Here is a 12,028-nt window from a genome sequence, read left to right as displayed (position 1 = left end):
GAACGAAGTCCTTTTTCAAAGACTCCTCTTCTTTTGTTAATGCATTAAAAGATATGAGATTTGAACCTGGTGACAATCTTGTCAATTTTGATGTAGTTTCCCTGTACACTAACATCCATATTAAGGAAGCCCTTGATGTCATCTTTCGCCTCACTGATCCCGACACAGCCAAGTTAGTTGAGATATGCCTAACTTCTACTTTTTTTTGTTTTGAAGGAGAGTTCTATGAACAAACCTGTGGGGTTGCCATGGGTTCCCCCTGTCCCCTATCATTGCTAACCTGTTCATGGAAGATTTTGAATCCAAGGGTTAACCTTAGCTTTATTTAAACCCAAATTTTGGAAAATATTTTTTGACGACACCTGTACCATATGGCAGCACGAACCTGAGAAATTAGACCTCTTTTTTCAACATCTCAATAATCAGTCTAACTCCTTCCATTTCACAATGGAGCATGAGGTCAATGGTTGCCTTCCTTTTCTTGATGTCCTCATTTCTAGGAAAGATGATGGATCTTTTTCCCATGAGGTATATCGAAAAAAGACTCATACTGAGCAGTATCTTCATGCTAATTCTCACCATTTTCCTGCTCAGAAGATAGGTGTTCTCAGCACGTTAGCCACTCGGGCTCTTAGAATTTCTGATGAAGACCACTTTTCTAAGGAAAAATCCCATCTCCTTAATGTTTTTGTCCGAAATGACTATAGTAGGCAGCACGGTGTCAGATCTTTCCTCAAAGCAAGCAAGGGTCCCAAGGTCAAGAAAGAACCCATTGATCACAGTTCACAAGTGCACCTCCCCTTTATCCAAGGGATGACATATAAGATTGCTAGGATCCATAAGAAGCATAATATTCCTTTGACCTTTAGACCCCTCAGCACCATTGGAAGTTCCCTTAAGTCTATTAAAGACCGCGTAAACCCTATGGATATGAAACACATTTATATCATCCCTTGTTCTTGTGGAACCTCATATATCGGTGAAACTAGTCGTTCTATTAACCAAAGGATTAAGGAGCACGCTGCTGATATCAAGCACGGGAGGACCAAATCTTTCGCTTTAGCCAAACGTGCGGAGAATACCGAGCCTCATATATGCGTTGAGGAGGCTAAGGTTATCGCTAAGATTCCTCGTTTCCCCCATCGCAAGTTTAGGGAAGCCATTGAAATTGAGAAGTCTTCTAATAATATTAACAAGGACAATGGATGGAAAATTATTTCGTTGTTGGATTCCCGCCCTCTCGTCTTAGTCTTTGTCTAGGCCCGCTAGTTTTTTTTTTTTTAATAATATTGATATATTTATCTTTTAGGTTTCTGCGATCTTCATAATTGTGTATATTATCTTCCGGATTCATCGCATTAGGTTTGTTTAGATCGACGTTTCGAACCATCAACGATGGTTCATCTTTAGGATGTGAAAGATTAGTGGAAAACTGGTCTTATTATTCCTTTTAATAAATAGATGTAAGAGATGCATTGCCGACAGATATTAGGGATTATTAATTTATTAATTTATTTATTGAATTTATATTTTATTATCTTAATTATATTTTTGTTTTAATTGTTTTCCTTTATATTTTTGTTGTTTTAATTATAATTTATTATTGAACTGTAACTATAAATATGATTATTGTTAATTTATTAATTTATTATTGATTTATTAATAATATTAATTATGAATGTAATTATTGTTAATTTATATTTTTTTGTTTTAATTATAATATATTATTGAATTGTAATTATAAATATGATTATTTTTAATTAATTAATTTATTATTGATTTATTAATAAATTAATAATAATTATGAATGTAATTATTGTTTCTTTATATTTTGTTGTTTTTAGTTATAATTTATTATTAAATTGTAATTATTAATATGATTATTGTTAATTTATTAATTTATTATTGATTTATTAATAAATTAATAATAATTATGAATGTAATTATTGTTAATTTATTTATTTATTGGTGGATTATGATTTATTAGGGTCATGTTTGTTTTATTTTATATTTTATTATTTTAATTATGTTTTATTTTAATTGTTTTATTTTATATTTTGTTATTTTAATTATGTTTCATTTTACTTGTATATTATGATTATTTCATAGTTTTGAAGTTTATATGTTACAAATTTCTTATTATATAGTTAGTTTGAGGTTTGTTTAAAGTTTTTTATTGTTGATTTTATTGTTAATTTTACTTCTTGTTAGATTATATTTTATGGATTAAACACTTGGATAATTTAGAGGAGGATTGTGGTTAGGGAGGGGTAAGATTGGATGATAGGATTGGAATCCAGTTTTCACTTATGGTCCATCCGTCGTCTCTGTTGAGGTTATTAGGGTGCTTGTTGATTTCTATGGCTTCTCTGAATTTCCTTATAAAGTAGTGATCACTTCTAGCTAAGATGCGGGTATCTTCTATACAAATTTGGTGTTTAGTTTTATTGGAATGTTCTGCTAAAGCTGATGATTTGGATCGATTGTGTTTAATGTCAGCTGAGTGTTCCTGGATTCTTGTGTTAAAGGATCTTCCTTGCTCATCTGACAAGCCCTATGTAGGGCTTGTCAGATGAGCAAGGAAGATCCTTTAACACTAGAATCTAGGAACAGTCAACTGACATTAAACACAATCGATCCAAATCATCAGCTTTAGCAGAACATTCCAATAAAACTAAACACCAAATTTGTATAGAATATACTCGCATCTTAGCTAGATGTGATCACTACTTTATAAGGAAATTAAGAGAAACCATAGAAATCAGCAAACACCCTAATAACCTCAACAAAGACGATGGATGGACCATAAGTGAAAATTGGATTCAATCCTATCATCTAATCTTACCCCTCCCTAACCACATTCCTCCTCTAAATTATCCAAGTGTTTAATCCATAAAATGTAATCTAACAAGAAGTAAAATTAACAATAAAATCAATAATAAAAACCTTTAAACAAACCTCAAAATAACTATATAATAAGAAATTTGTAACATATAAACTTTGATCACATAAACTACTATGAAATAATCATAATATACAAGTAAAATGAAACATAATTAAAATAACAATATATAAAGTAAAACAATTAAAATAAAACATAATTAAATAATAAACTATAAAATAATACAAACATGACCCTAATAAATTATAATCCACCAATAAATTAATAAATTAACAATAATTACATTCATAATTATTATTAATTTGTTAATAAATCAATAATAAATTAATAAATTAACAATAATCATATTAAAAAGTGCTCAATTTTTTGTTGCAATGAGAGCTCCAGAGGTCGCCCGTGCGCAGCCCTAGCTGTTGTTGTAGCACTCAGAGACGCAGCCTTGCTTCTCCTCAGTAGCCTCCAGCTGCTGAGGTTCAACTTCTTTTGGATCAGAGAGAGCGCACACCTCCCTATAACAAGCAAATCGCAGCTGCCCTCAGCTTCCTGCTGCTGCTGAGGCTCGAGAAAAATGGATCCGCCAGAGAACGAAGATCATCATTCAGCCCACCATCAGGAATCGGAAGAATCAGCCAAAGCATTTGCCTCGCTCATTTTGGCAATGGGACTGGCTAAGAACAAACCAGCAGTCTCAAAGTTTGTTAAAATAATGGAAGAAATACTAGAGATATCTCTCCCTTCGGCTCTACCACGAAAAGCAGCTCTCTCCCTGGCAGAATGAGGATTAGTAGGGCAATTCATGGGGTTGTGGCCATCACCAAGGACTATCCAAAAGTGGGTAGAAAGAAACTAGGCGACTTCAATAAATGGGAAGATCTCGATTAGGTTTTGCGGCAGAGGATATTATACCTTTCATTTCAAGACCAAGGAGGATCGAGACTTGATTTTCAGGAATGGTCCGTATTTCATGGATACAAGGGGACTGTATCTGAATAGATGGACCCCAGACTTTGATCCAAAAATGGATGTCCCAAGCACTATACCTGTCTGGGTTAGATTGTTGCATTTCCCTCTCCATTGTTGGGGAGATGAATCAGTTTAAGCCATAGGAAATGCAGTGGGGAAGTACATCGATCGATGCGAGCCAAAGGAAAATATGCATGCATGCACCCAAATATGTGTCGAAGTGGATCTAGGGAGAGGACTCCCGGAAGCTATCAAAATCAAAGTGGACTAGTGGACGCACATACAGCAGCTGGACTATGAGCAGATCCCCTTCAAATGCAAGGTATGTCATGAATACGGTCATTTCGCAAATAGATGTACAAAAAGAAAAGAAAATGAAAGTGAAAAAATGAAGGATATGGAAAATAAATGGGAACAGGTCAAGAGGAAAAAAACTGTAAACAAGCAACCAATCCAATCTTCTTCACAGCCCTCAACATCCACCGAAGCCCAGCCTCTCTCGCCAAATGCAGACCTTTCCATTGCAAACCCATTCGAACCATTGGATCCCTCTACTCCCCCATCGCCCCTACCCAAACCTAGATCTAGGTCTAGATCTAGAACCCCTAACCCTTCTCCCCACTCCCCTAGAATCTCAAACCCCCACCCCTTTCCGCCCCCCTCAGTAGACATAATCTTAACCAGAAAGCAAGCAAAGGAAGTGTTCCTAAATACTAAAAATAAAAAATAAAAGTGGGAAGGAAGACAAACAAGGAACTAAGGGACAAAGCAGCAGCAAAAGAAATGGCTCTAGTAACGCAACAACCTATGGATACTTTCCTAGGGAAGAGCATAGGGAACAATGAGAGAAGCCAACCCAAGGGGAAGGGCACCTTGTACCACCAAGCAGGTAAATAATGCTAATAGTCTCCTGGAATTGCAAAGGAATGGGGTCAACTATAAATGAAAATGTAGCAAGAGATATATTAATAAATGAAAACCCAAACATTCTAATGATCCAAGAGACAAAGGCAGGCAATCAAGACACCAAAAATCTAAAAAAAGAGTTTAGAAAGTATGAAGGGGAAGCCATGCAGGCAATAGGAGCATCAGGAGGTATATGCACAATATGAAAAAAAGGAATATGGGAATTGATTCAAAAGAAAACAGATAAGCATTGGATAGTAACGGACCTCAAGAAAATCAGTACAAGAGAGAGGTACAGGGTCATAAACATCTATGCCCCCAACCACTATAAGGACAAAGAACAGTGATGGGCTACTTTGAAGGAAATCTTACAGGAAAATCAAGTAGGGAAGGTGATTTTAGGAGGAGATTTAAATATGGTAAGAAGTATTGAGGAAAAATTTGGATGAAATTATCAAATGGACCCCTCCAGGAACTCTCTATAAGAAATTATGGAGCAGCACAACCTTCTGGTCATCCCCCCAAATAACGGGAAATACACCTGGAACAATAAACGAGTAGGTAAAAGTAATATCAAAAAAAGGCTGGACAGGATATTAATTCAGGAAAGTATAGCAGCAGAATACAACGCTATAAATTCAAAAATCATCCACACCACTGCATCAGATCATAATCCAGTTTTAATAGCTTTGGGTAAACTGGAGAACCAGGGCCCTCTCCCCTTCAGATATAGCTCAACCTAGGACAACAACATAGAAATCAGCAAGTTAGTAAAAACAATATGGGAACCAAGAGTAGTAGGTTCACCTCATTACATATGGGAGACAAAAATTAAAAATTTAAGAGCCAAGTTAAAAGAATGGGCAAGAACAGAGGAACAAAAAAAAAGAGCTCCAACAGAAAATGGACAACATGCAAATGGAGAAAGAGGGCAAAGAGGAAAGTAGGCAGGACTATTTAAAAGAGAGAGAAATCTTTTTGGAAATTTACAGGGAAAACGGGAAAGAAGAAGAAGAGGCTAGATTGAAGTCTAGGAGTTTAGGCTCAAGGCAAGTGACAGGAACACATCCTTTTTCCATAATTCTATGAAGATTAGAAGAGCCAGAAACCAAATAGAAAATATCCAAGTGGAAAATCAAGAAATTAAAGGAGCGGAAGAAATAAAAAAAGTAGCTTACATGCATTTCAAAGATATATTGTCAGCCACAGACGAAAAGGATGAGTATGAAGAAATTTTGCAGCACACAAAAAAGAAAATAAAAAGAGAACAAAACATAGATTTGTGCAAAGATCCAACAGAGGAAGAGATAGTGGAGGCCATATGGAGTCTACATCCGGATAAAGCACCAGGGCCAGACGGTTTCACCATAGCTTTCTTCATAAATCACTGGTATACAATCAGAAAGGACTTCATAAGAATGGTGAAAAACATTTTCAAAAAAAAAAAGATGGGAGGCAACACAAAATCCTCCTATCTGGCACTTGTCCCAAAAGAGTAAAATCACATCATTTTCAATAGATTCAGGCCATCTCTCTATGTAATTCCTCTCATAAGATAATAACCAAATTAGTGGTAAATAGAATCAAGAAAGTGCTGCCCCAAATCATATCTGAAAATCAAGGAGGGTTTGTGCCAAACCGGAAAATCATTGACAATGTCATAATTGTCCAGGAAGCTGTCCATTCTAGTATCTAGAAGCAAGAGAGAGGCATGATAGTCAAACTAGACATGGCAAATGCCTTTGATATGGTCAACCACCCTTATCTCATGGATGTCCTCCAGAAACTCGGTTTCTCAGAAGAAATTATAGGTGTGATTCAGGTATGTATCTCCACTCCATGGATAGCCCCTCTCATAAATGGAAGACTGAGTGATTTCTTCCAAAGCGCTAGAGGTCTTATGCAAGGCTGCCCTCTTTCCCCTTTTCTTTACATAATAATGGTAGAGACTTTAAGCAAAGCTCTGGAAGCCCAGAGGAAAGAAAGAGCTATAACAGGGCTAAGAATAGAAAAAGGAATAAAAACCATAAATCACTCCTTGTTTACAGACGATACTCTGCTAATGGGAGGAGCATCAACAATAATAGCCAAAAGATTCAAAAAAACATTGGATAAATTCCTACAGGTGTCAAGTGGGCTATTAAACCACACTAAATGAAGGATTTATGGTTCGAATGTTCTACCTAGAATTATGCAAAGGATATCCCAAATCATGGAAATCCCAGCACAAGAAATATGGAGCCATTTCCTCTACATGGGACTCCCAATCTTCAAAGAGAGCATGAAAGCAGAAATATGGACAAAACAAATTGAAAAAATGCAAGCTAAGATAAAGAATTGGGGAATGATGTGGTTAAATATGGTTGGAAGGGTGATCCTAATTAAAGCTCTCCTTGCAACACTACCGATTTATCAATATGTTATAATCATGGCACCAGCAAGCACCCACAAACAGATGTAGTTAATTATAAGAAGATTTCTATGGCAAGGTGGGAAGCAGGAAAACAAGAAGTTCAGCCTGGTCAAGTGGGATCAAGTAGTGTTACCATATGAAAAAGGAGGGCTATCTATTCGACTACCTGGACTAATGAATGCAGCTCTTGGTATGAAAATAGTGTGGAGACTCATAACAGGTAAAAAGAGCTGGGGGGGAAAATACTAATTAACAAATACATGGATGGATCCAAGGAAAAGTTGCTGAAATGAACCATCCCAATCAGACAAAGCTCTCAAGTATGGAAGCTAGTCAAAAAAGTAATTCCATTAATGAGAAGCCACATCTAAAAATTTCCAGGTAATGGGAAAACCATTTCGATATGGGAGGACAGGGTCATGGGGAAAGGTCAAATCCAAAATCTCCCGAAAGTTGAAAGCATTCAAGAATGGCTAAAAGGAAATGGATTCAACACTCTTCATTCAATCTCACTATGGAACCAGAAGGATTGGCAGGAGTGGAAAATTCCAGCGATACCAGTAAGCCTAGAAGGACAATGGACAAAAATCAAACAACATTTAAAAGGGGCAGCTCCTATCCACTATGATGAGGAAGACAACTACCTATGGGATCCAAACAATGGGCAGTACACAGTTAAATCTGGATATAATATCCTCCAAGAGCATATTGATCACCAGGAATGGGACTCCTGGAAACTAGCCTAGAAAACAGAAAGCCTGCCAAAAATAAAAATTTTCATATGGACCTTGTTAAAAGGGAAGATTTTGACTACAGAAATTTTTTAGAAAAGGGGCATCCAAGGGCCATCAAGATGCCCTTTATGCCGGCAAGTGGAAGAAACCATACAACATCTATTCCAAGAGTGTGAATTCTCAAAGGAATGCTGGAAGCAACTAATACAACCATTGGAAATTAACTTAAGCTTCGAAAAACCATTGTTGGAATTTCTCAGAACCCTTGAGAAAGCTTACCCTTATGTAACAAAGAAGAAAACTATGATTAGAAGAATATGGAAATGTATACCAACAGTGCTATGTTGGCAAATTTGGTTGGCTTGAAACAAGAGCATCTTCAAAAATCAAAGCCCAAGAATTGGGAAAACACTATCCAAAACTTGGGGAATGACTTCTGAAATTCTCAACACAAAAGGAACTGCACCAACGGATTATAGAATTCTCCAACAAGAGGAAAGGGATTGGCTCAGCAAGGCCATAATAGACAACAATGGGCAGAAAGGTCAGAGAAAAGAAAATACAAAAAAAAGGAAATTAAGAATGACGGAAGAGGAGTTGGAAAGCTAGAAGAAAACTTAGAATAGACACTGTATGTATTTTGATGGAGCCTCAAAGAACAATCCGGGAAAAGCAGGAGCTGGTGGAATAATTTATGATCCAAATGGGGAAAAATAACCACTTACGAGTGGGGATTGGGACAAATGTCAAATAATCAAGTGGAAGCATACAATTTATTAATGGGAACAAGGCTGATTCAAAAAAAAGGAATTCAAAATCCTATAATCATAGGAGACTCAGCCATCATAGTTGAGATAATGGCTCGAAACAGGAACCCAAACAACAAGTTTATGAGTCGAATCATCCAAAGAACTAGAAGGAATTTAGTAGGATCCGAAAATGCAATCTTCAAACATGTCTTGAGGATGCATAATAAGCAAGCGGATCATCATGCAAATCAGGCTGTGGAGAAGGAAGAAGGAATTGTTAGAGAGAATCAGGAGGAATACTATCTCAGCGTGCCATAACTCCCATCGAAAAATGACAAGAATGAAGTTTTGGTATACAACAGGACAACGTAGAAGGAGTAAAGAGAAACATCAAGGAATAGAATGTACAATGCAACAAGGAATCCACAGCCATCGGGAAATCCAAAAAAAACTCAAATAGTTAAAGGAAAAATCATGACAGCGATGAATAGCACATGAAAGATGTTAGTGATGGTAGCCCGGATCACAAGTTTCATGAGAAAAGCAGAGGCACTGGGAAAAATCGAGGCAGAAAATCTAGGGAAGAAGATTGCAATCAAGTAGAATCCTCTAATCACAGGCTCAGCGAAGGCAGTGTTAGAGTCGGTCTAGTTATCCCTCCGTCAGAGATCAAAGCTCTTTTTTGCATTTCATGTTTAGGTGTCCCATCAGTTTCGATTAGTTTCATTTCGTTAGGCATGCCATAACTCTGACGGAATGGTTGTGTTACTCATTCCCCTCTTGCTTGGCACTGTTGGTTCAGGTCTATTCATAAAAACAAGTCTTCAAAGGTCATGTACAGTCCTGTTTCAAATTTCTGGGTCATAACAATGGTTCTTGGTCATTAGGTCTTGGGTTGAGTCAGTCTTGTTTTGCAAAGTCTAAGAAGACCAGCAGGCCAGAGGGATGTCCTCGATAGGTGGTTACTTCAATAATTTTCATCATTATACAGATAAATTAGGACTTCTCTTCAAAACTCTGTTTTGAAGATAAGTCATCATCTCATTTTTGTAAAAATCTTCAAAAATTTCAGTTCTTGAAACGTCCAAGCGCAACCTTGGTCTCCTTTTCCAGATCATATCACAGCTATCCCTGCAAAAAATTGCAAAGAAAATCATCATTTCAATCAAATTTAAGGAGGAAACCAAAAAGGTCAGAAGTCTATTAATCCTGAAAAAGTGTCAACGACAAAACATTACAAAATGGGTCATGGACCAAGCAAAAATCAAAAGGGAGTCTTTATAAAGATATTTCATGACATTTTCAACTCATTTTGCATGCCAAGAGTGAAGAGCATCATTCCAAAGCGAAATCGTGAGTTTGTGAGGAAGTTGGAGCAGTTTTAGGGGCGCGCAACGCATTGGACTAGGCGCGCGGCGCATCAGGAAAACAAGTGCAGTGTAAAAATACATGCGCGCGGCGCATCAGAGGTGCGCGACGTGTTGGGTAAGGCACGCGGCGCACTGGGGTTTAAGCCCGAAATTTGATTAGAAGCGCATGAACTCGCCTCCTCTCCGCACAAAATTGCAGGTAGGCTCACATCCACCACTTGTGCTTGGTTTTTGAAAGATAAATGTAATAGGTTCATGATGTGTTTGCCTTAGAAATCCAAGTGGAAAGCAATCCTTGTCAATGAAATTATTGTAGGGTTTTAATGCAAAAAATTGTTGTAAGGGTTTCAAAAATAGAGTGTAACCAAGGTTGTTATTATTTCTCCCTTTCCCTTTGTTTCCCATTCCCAAATTCACCCTTATTTTCCCCATTAATTCCCTCCTTCATCCTACACTATAATCCCTCAAAATCCTAGTCCCTCACCTCTGTTACAAAACACATTATCCTTATCATTTCCCTTCCCTTCTCTAAGTCCCTTGTTTTTATTTCCAAATTCCTAATTCCCTAATGCTTCCCCTGTCCTAATATTCCCTTGTGCATTTGTGTCCCCTTGGTCACAGCATTTTTAGAGCAAAAGAACAGTTTACAGGCAATTGTGCACGCAGTTTATACATCAGCATATATATTCCAGCTATCTTGTTTTCAAAGACATGTCAGAGACCGAGTCAGTCTATGAGTAGGATTATGATAGTGATTCTACACCAGAGGTAAATGTGCCAAGGAGGTATCACAAAGGTGGCAAAAGTGGTCAGCATGTCAGGGAGGAGCCTACTTCTTTGGCTCAATTGCAAGCTTGTCCACTTGCAATGGATTGTTTTCGGTATCAATCATGTTTTGAATACTGTGAGCTGATCTCACAAATCCAGCATCATCGGGAACTAGTCCGTTTATTTGTTCTACATTTACAGGATGGTCATGTAAACCTTGCCGGAGTGAATTTCACCTTGTCACCCGAGACTATTGCTCAGGCCACTAGGATACCAAATGTAGGGGAGGAATGGAGTAAACGCCAGCAGTTAGACAGATTCTACTATGAGCCATATATCAAGCCCGGGTATATGAGACACTTGAGTGCAGTTTTTCCTTTCAGATTCCTGAGGGATGAGTATGCACCATTGATGAAACTCATCATTCGATATTTCAATTGCGAGGGCAGATTCTCACGTCTCTATTGTACCATGTCCGTTTGTTGATGCATTTCACAAGGGTACGTATGATGAACATTCCGTTTTTCATGTGTCGCAACATAGAGAGGATGGTGCCTTTAGTACAAAGGAAGAGCCCAGAACATTAGCATAAGAGCATCTATCATTATGCATTGATGAAAATCATAGTGATGCATCAGTTGGCACAGCAGGGCATTACTTGGGAAGATCTCATCTCCCGTGATTACTTTGCAGCATTACAGCCACCTCCCGAGATAGTTCATGATGAGGGAGCACCTTCACACCAGCCAGGCATTCCCGAGACTGAGCATATAAGTGCTCCTCCATATGTGACATACAAGCGAGGCCACAGGGCCTTATTTGCATCTACACGACGAGTACTATCTCCACCCGGGGTGGAAGGGGTCTCGTTGACTTCACAGCGAGTGTTATCTCCACCTCGTGTGGAAGGGGCCTCGCTTCCGACAGCAGCATCGCAGGTACAGGATAAGGGCAAGAAGGCCAAGCATGAGGAGAGCCCTTCAGGTGAGCCATCAAGTATTGTTAGTATTCATGATGATGAGACAGCTTCAGAATCAGAGGAGACCCAATATGTCAGGAATATAAAAGAGCAAGGAATGGACATTCGAGCTTTGCAAATTCAGGTGGAGATGGCAAAGTCAAATATCAAGTATCTAGAGCAGCGGAATAAACAGCTTGAGGACCAGCACGTGATCATAGAGCTACAGAACATCCGTGAGAATCGCCAAGCTGCCCAACATAGA

The sequence above is a fragment of the Pinus tabuliformis genome, chromosome 9 (assembly GCF_031772625.1).
Source record: "Pinus tabuliformis cultivar Carrire ecotype Pingquan chromosome 9, CPIR1, whole genome shotgun sequence".
Classification (NCBI taxonomy): Eukaryota; Viridiplantae; Streptophyta; class Pinopsida; order Pinales; family Pinaceae; genus Pinus; species Pinus tabuliformis.
This window is presented reverse-complemented; position numbering follows the sequence as displayed.